The sequence below is a fragment of the Lycium barbarum genome, chromosome 1 (assembly GCF_019175385.1).
Source record: "Lycium barbarum isolate Lr01 chromosome 1, ASM1917538v2, whole genome shotgun sequence".
Taxonomy (NCBI): Eukaryota; Viridiplantae; Streptophyta; class Magnoliopsida; order Solanales; family Solanaceae; genus Lycium; species Lycium barbarum.
In genome coordinates this window covers 136,217,321-136,224,765 of record NC_083337.1, presented here as the reverse complement: position 1 = coordinate 136,224,765, position 7,445 = coordinate 136,217,321, and positions in this window count along the sequence as shown.

Here is a 7,445-nt window from a genome sequence, read left to right as displayed (position 1 = left end):
AGGAGAGCAAACCGAGTGTAGAGCATCAGAGGCGACTGAACGAGAATATGCAAGAGGTCGTCAAGAAAGAGATTATCAAATGGTTAGATGCGGGAGTAGTTTACCCAATTGCTGATAGTAAATGGGTGAGCCAAGTCCAATGTGTTCCTAAGAAGGGCGGCATCACAGTTGTGCCCAATGCAAAGAATGAGTTGATCCCAACTAGAACTGTCCTCGGATGGAGAGTTTGCATGGACTATCGCAAGCTCAACACAGCCACATGCAAGGACTATTTCCCTATGCCTTTCATTGACCAGATACTTGATTGGCTAGCGGGGCATTCCTACTATGTCTTCCTTAATGGTTATTCGGGATACAATCAGATCAACATTGCTCTGGAAGATCAGGAGAAGACTACTTTTACTTGTCCTAATGGGATGTTTGCATTTAGCCGGATGCCTTTTGGTTTGTGTAATGCACCAACCATTTTTCAGAGGCGCATGATGTCAATCTTCTCTGACTTGGTAGAGGACTTCTTGGAAGTGTTCATGGATGACTTCTCTGTTGTGGGGGATTCGTTTGAAGATTGTCTTGGCCATCTGGGTCAAGTGCTGAAAAGATGTGAGAAGACGAATCTCGTGCTAAATTGGGAGAAGTGTCATTTTATGGTTAAGGAAGGGATCATCCTTGGTCACAAAATCTCTGAAAAGGGAATTGAGGTCGATCAAGCGAAAATTGATGTGATTGCAAAACTTCCACCACCTATCTCAGTCAAAGGTGTCCGAAGTTTCTTGGGACATGCTGGGTTCTACAGGCGCTTCATCAAAGATTTCTCCAAGATTACTAACCCGATGTGCAAGCTTCTTGAAAAAGAGGCTAAGTTTGTGTTTGATGATATGTGCCGGAAGGCGTTTGAAGAGTTAAAAGAGCGTCTCACTACTGCTCCTATTATTGTTGCTGCTGACCGGTCCTTGCCATTTGAACTGATGTGTGATGCTAGTGTTTTTGCAATAGATACTGTGCTTGGGCAGAGGCACAATAAAATTATGCACCCGATCTATTATGCAAGCAAAACACTGAATGCTGCCAGATGAATTACACAGTGACGGAGCAAGAGCTGCTTGCCATTGTGTTTGCTTTTGAGAAATTTCGGGCCTATTTGTTGGGGTCCAAAGTCGTGGTATACACTGATCATGCAGCATTGAGATACCTTATGGCAAAGAGGAAAGCAAAGCCGAGACTTATCAGATGGGTGTTATTGCTGTAAGAGTTTGATTTTGAGGTGAAGGACCGCAAGGGCACTGAAAATCAGGTTGCTGACCATCTCTCTCGGCTTGAAGAAGCTGGGAGACCTTCTGATGAGCTAGATATAGATGATGCTTTTCCAGACGAGAGGGTGCTGGCTGTGTAATGGAGGTAGCACCGTGGTATGCTGACATTGCCAATTATTTGGTAACAGGCGTAGTTCCAGAATATATCAAAGCTTACCAAAATAAGAAGTTCTTGCGGGATGCTCGGCAGTACTATTGAGGCGAGCCTTATTTGTTCTAAACATACGCTGAAAACATCATTCGTCGCTGTGTTCCGGAAAGTGAAGTGATGGCGATTCTAAAGGCGTGCCATGACTCTCCTGTTGGGGGTCATCATAATGGTAATCGGACTGTAGCTAAGGTACTTGAATGCGGTTATTACTGGTCGACCATCTTTCATTATGCTAATTTATTGGTGCGGTTTTGTGATCAATGTCAGAGGCAAGGGAATATAGGCAGAAGGCAAGAGATGCCTATGAATTTTGTTCTGGAAGTAGAAGTGTTCGATGTCTGGGGGATTGACTTTATGGGACCCTTTGTGAGTTCAAGTGGCATGAAATACATCTTGGTTGCTGTGGATTATGTGTCAAAATGGGTAGAAGCTGCGGCTTTACCTAATAACGAGGCCAAAAGTGTCATGGGGTTCCTCAAGAAGAACATATTTACTCGCTTTGGTACTCCGAGGGCTATAATCAGCGATGGTGGGTCTCACTTTTGTAATAGAGCTTTCGCGGGACTGATGGAGAAATATGGTGTAAAACATAGGGTGGCAACACCTTACCACCCTCAGACAAGTGGGCAGGTTGAAGTATCTAATAGGGAGATCAAGAGTATTCTAGCGAAAACAGTAAATGCAAATAGAACTGATTGGGCCTGTAAGCTTAATGATGCTCTATGGGCATACCAGACTGCTTTGAAGACTCCGATTGGGACTTCACCCTTCAAGCTTGTGTTCGAAAAAGCTTGTCACTTGCCGGTTGAACTTGAGCGCAAGGCTATGTGGGCGCTGAAGAAATTGAATATGGATTGGGAGGAAGCAACCAAGCTTAGGTTGTTTCAACTAAATGAGATGGATGAGTTTCGGTACCAGGCATACGACAGTGCAGCACTATATAAAGAAAGGATGAAGCAATACCATGACAAGAAGATCCTGAAGCGAGAGTTCTACAACGGTGATCCTGTTCTCCTATTTAACTCTCTATTGAAGTTGCTTTCTGGTAAACTAAAATCAAGGTGGTCGGGTCCGTTTGAGGTGGTAGGTGTTTCACCCCATGGAGCGATTGAGTTAAAGTCCGGAGATGGAACTCGGACATTTAAGGTGAATGGGCAAAGATTAAGGCACTATCACGGGATGGTTTCGGAGGATAGGATTGTTGACCGATACCGGTTGAAGCACCTCGAAACAAACAATGATCTGGTGTATGCAGATAAGGAGTGAATAGTTACCATCGTCATGCCGCGGCGTTAAATCAAGCACTTCTTGGGAGGCAACCTAAGTGTAATATTTATTTTCTTTTTGTTTTCGTTGGCAGCATATAGGGTAATGTTTGTTTTGGTGCAGGATGAAAAGGATAGACACTGGAGATGATCTACGCCAGAATCTACGGTCCGTATAAAATGTACGGTCCGTAGATGGAAGCGTAGATTAAACAAGAAAAAAATGGGTCTCTGTTAATGATCTATGCCAGAATCTATGGTCTGTGTAAAACATACGGTTCGTAGATGGAAGCGTAGAACATGAGCCAGGTAAAAGATCTTTTTGTCCTTGATTTACGCCATAACATACAGACCGTATGATTTATATGGACCGTAAAAATAGGCGTAAAGCAAGGATCGTCAGATCGAATCACCGTCGCAGATCTACGGATAGATGTACGCCTCGTGAATTTTTTACGGGGGTAGATGGAAAACATACGGGACCAGGTATAGCTAAACCAAGAGGTCATGGTTAGGGCACATGATAGGGCCGAGGGCGAGGCCGAACCCAAGTCCAAACTAGGCTCCGCGGTGAAGACCAGGCTCCTGTCGCATGAACCACAAGGCTGCGAAGAGCAGCCCAAACTCCGGCACATCCCCCGTCTGATAAGGGGACCAACACTGATGGGGAGCACTCATCAAGCTCTCCTGACCTGCCTAGTGGAGAAGAGGCGACTAATGCACCGGAAGAATCTGATGCTGAAGAGGCGGCACACCTAAATGAGAATAGAATGAAAGAGAGGTCTGAACATGCTGTTAGGTTCTCGGTCCAAGGCTCGAAAGAAATATATGATAAAGGGCTAGAGCCAAAAGAAGGAGGACAGGGTTTCCGTCAGAACATCTATGAGGAGAGGCGGATCAGTTTCGAAGGGTTGGAACACTTCCCAACTATACAGGCTATCATTGATCACCATGGATGGGGATTCCTTAGCCAGCCACTCGGCACATATGTACCATCTATTGTGAGAGAGTTCTACGCCAACTATGCGGCGGAGATAAACAACAGGTACAAGCCATCCCAACAAGCAAAGACAGTGGTACGGCTCCAAAAGGTGACAATTAGAGGTGTAAGGATTGATTTCTCCAGCAAGGCCATCAACCGATTCTACTTCAGGGAAAACTATGAACCGCCGACAAATATTGATGAGTTAGACTATAGATTGGTGGGGAACAGGACTGACCAAATGAGAGAAGTACCGTGGGTGGCCTCGGTGATTTCTAGAGGGAATCCAGTTTGGCGCACAAATTTTGGCGCCCCGATAAAAAAGAAAAATGTTTTAGTGAAGGCACAATTCTGGTGGAGTGTCCTAATGCACAGACTACAACCAACTCAGACAGATAATCAGCTCACTATAACCCAGGGGATTGTAGTGGCTTCCATCATGTCCCGGTATGCATTTGATATAGGGAAATTGATAGCCGATGAGGTTCGAATGCGGGCAACTCAGCCTGGCCTTTCGTTGGTTTTCCCATGCTTGATTACGACCCATTTGTCTGAAGCCTGACATCCAGAAGTTTCCTTACTGGGACCATAAGTTTGAGGCAAAACACATCTACAGTTTGATAAAGAGCAAGGATAAAGAGGTTAAGAATAGGTTGACTGCAGCTCGAGGAGGTGTGACAGCCCCAGAATTTGTGCCATATGAGTCTGATCAGAATGAGGATGAGGACACGACATTAGAGGAGACCACTGAGGGTTTTGAGACTGCTGCCACGACAGTACCAGCTCCTACAGCGGTTCCGGAGTCATCGTCGGGCCCCACCTCTTCCGCAGCCCCTGGGGTTGCTACTGAGCCAGTTCCCACGACTGCACCACCTGCTACAAGAGTCACTTCCACATCTATAGCACTTCCTGACGGTATAATGATTCCATTTAACAGACAGAACTTCCATGACTCATATGTAAAGGCGGGCAGAGCCGATCGACAGATCACTAGCCTATTAGGGGAGTTAGAGGAAGTTATAGCACGGGCAGTTCGGAAGGAGATGGAGCCGCTACAAGAGTCCCTTACCCAGTCTCACCGTCAAATTCACTCCAGAATTAATGGTATTGAGAGGCGAGTACTTAAGTTGGAGAAGGTATCGTCATCAGCAGACCTGAAAGCAGTGAAGAAAGATATTACTCAGCGGAAGGACGACATCCTTGCGATTTAGGTAAAGAAGGGGGAAATGTTTGAGAATCCCCCTCAATCAGCTATGCCGATTGACTTGGCATCTTTGGTGCCAGTGGTGCGACTTTCTAGGGTGGAGCCCTCAGCCCAAGATAGAGGCAAAAGTCCGAGATCAGAGGAAGATAATGAAGAGGTCCACATAGTGGAGTTAGAAGAGCGTCAGCTGAGGCATTCCACGTGACAATCTATAGTTGATTTCCACTACATAGAGGCATCGAGCAGTTTGGATCCCCCTGTTGAGCAGACGGTACCTAGCGTTAAGGTACCAGAGGAGGCCAGGACTTCTGTTCCACCAGCAGACCCACTTCCGCAGACTCAGACCAATCCTCCCAACAGCATAGTTGACCCAGCACCCACTGAGACTGATGTAGTGGAGGCTCAGCAGGAGGAGCATCGCACATAGTGTGCCTCAGGTAGTCCTATCCCTTGTCTTGTTTATTCTTACGCTGATGCACTGAGGGCAGTGCATGATTCTTTAGTTGGGGGTGGGACTATTTGATAGTAGTGTAGTGTAAATATGTGTTTAGGAACCCCCTCGTCTTTTCTTTGCCAGAGTTATTTTCTTGAGGGGGGTTTTATTTTGTTGAAACTGACATGTTTAGGATGTTGCTTAGGTTGAGTAGAGTAATTTTGACTTATTTGGTGTTACTCGGTAACTGATGGCATGTTGTTATGGTTTGTTGGAAAATTTTGGAACCCCTTGAAAATTTTGAAAAATGCATACTTAAGATAGTTATTGGTTGACATGATTGATTCTTTATATGACATTATGATTATTGGGGTATTGTGTGTGATGAATGACTACTTAGGAGGTCACAAGTGTAAAAATAATTGTCCTGATGCCAATGTGTGTGTGAGTTGTTAGATTGGTTCTGTTTATGCATGTATAATCTAGAACTTGCCTGGTTGGTCTTATTTGAAATTCAAAAGTTAGTTTGGTTGTGAGATGATCTTAGGCTTTCTTTGTGTAAACAGTCAATTTGCCTAAATAAGCCTTACCAAAAGTTGAAAGTATCCCTAGTTTCCCTTTTTGAGCCTTTTGACCTTTTTCTTGGCTAGCCAATTATGAAACCTTACCCATGGTGAAATTAATCCATCTTCGCACACGTTCCCTCCTTGAGGCTACTAGATAGGTGAGGCAAAATGCCTAAGTTGGGGGTGAATTAAATGTGGAGTAAATGTTAAAAACATAAGTTGGGGGTGGTGGAGTTTTCTATTAGAGATTCGATGTGGTAGTTGCTTATATAAAAAAAATCAGAAAATTGTAACACAAAAAAAAAGAAAAAAAAATAATGTCAGTTAGTAGGAATAAAACCACATCGAGGTCGAAAATTTGAAGAAAAGAAAAGGGGTTGGAAAGAAAAGAGGTGAATTTAGGTGGAAAGATGTTGTAGTGTTCAAGGAGGGTGAGTCACTAATATCCAAAAAGTATCCTACCCGTCCCTAAGCCTACATTTCAAGCCAAAACAAGTCCTAATGTGATCACAACCGAACGAGCCTAGGATGAAAACATAGAAAATAAGAGCAAGCCTATGGTATTTGCATGTGTAGATATGAATTTCTTTGTGAATGTGAGTGTTTTCTTTTCTCCTTCGTCTTAGTCCCATTCTTGTTGTATATAAGTGTGTTGGGACATTCTTTGGTCTATGTGAGGGCATAAGTATGAAAATTGAGCAAAATAAAGTGACCCCCTAAAGTGGCGTTTGTGTGCATCATAATATATTCGATAATGTTATGTCATGCATTGAAACTTCATTGTTAGTCATAACGTTATAGGGTTGTGCATATGGTTTAAAATAGAAAAATGGGGTGGTCCTTGAAAGAAAAACGTGCATGCCAGGAGTTCAGAGTCAAAACCAATGTAGACATCAGTACTCTGCGATATCTAAGTGGCAGATTGAGTCATTGTGTTGTGCGACTTGCTTGAGGACAAGCAAAGACTTTAAGTTGGGGGTGTTGATGTGCCATGAAATTATGGCACATTCGATGCTTTTTGGCTATAAGTTTTACTTGTTTTTGAGCGAGTCTTGGTCTTTTTGATGTGTTTGTGACATGTTGCAGATGTTTAACGTATTTCGGGAGCAAGTCGTGAAAATGGAGTAAAAAGAGGTTCAAAGAAAGAAAACTAACTGAAGCCTGATTTATACGGAGGAAGATATGGACCGTAGAATATTCACGGTCCGTAAATGCCATCGTGAATGCTTAACAGAAAGGGCTCAGACGTGAAGTGGAAGTCCAGGCAGAAGTACGGACCGTATAATATTTACGGTCCGTAAATCTCACTGTAGGTTGGTTCCAGAAGAGTCTTAAAGAGAAGAGGATTTACGGGCAGGTTATACGGACCGTATAATATTTACGGTCCGTAAAAGTGGATCGTACATCTGACAACTGGAGAAGATTTTACGAAGATCTGTCACTGATTCTACGGACCGTATAAAATGTATGGTCCGTACATTGGTCCGTCGGGGGCAATTTTGTCAATCTTATTTTGCACGACTTTGACTCTTAT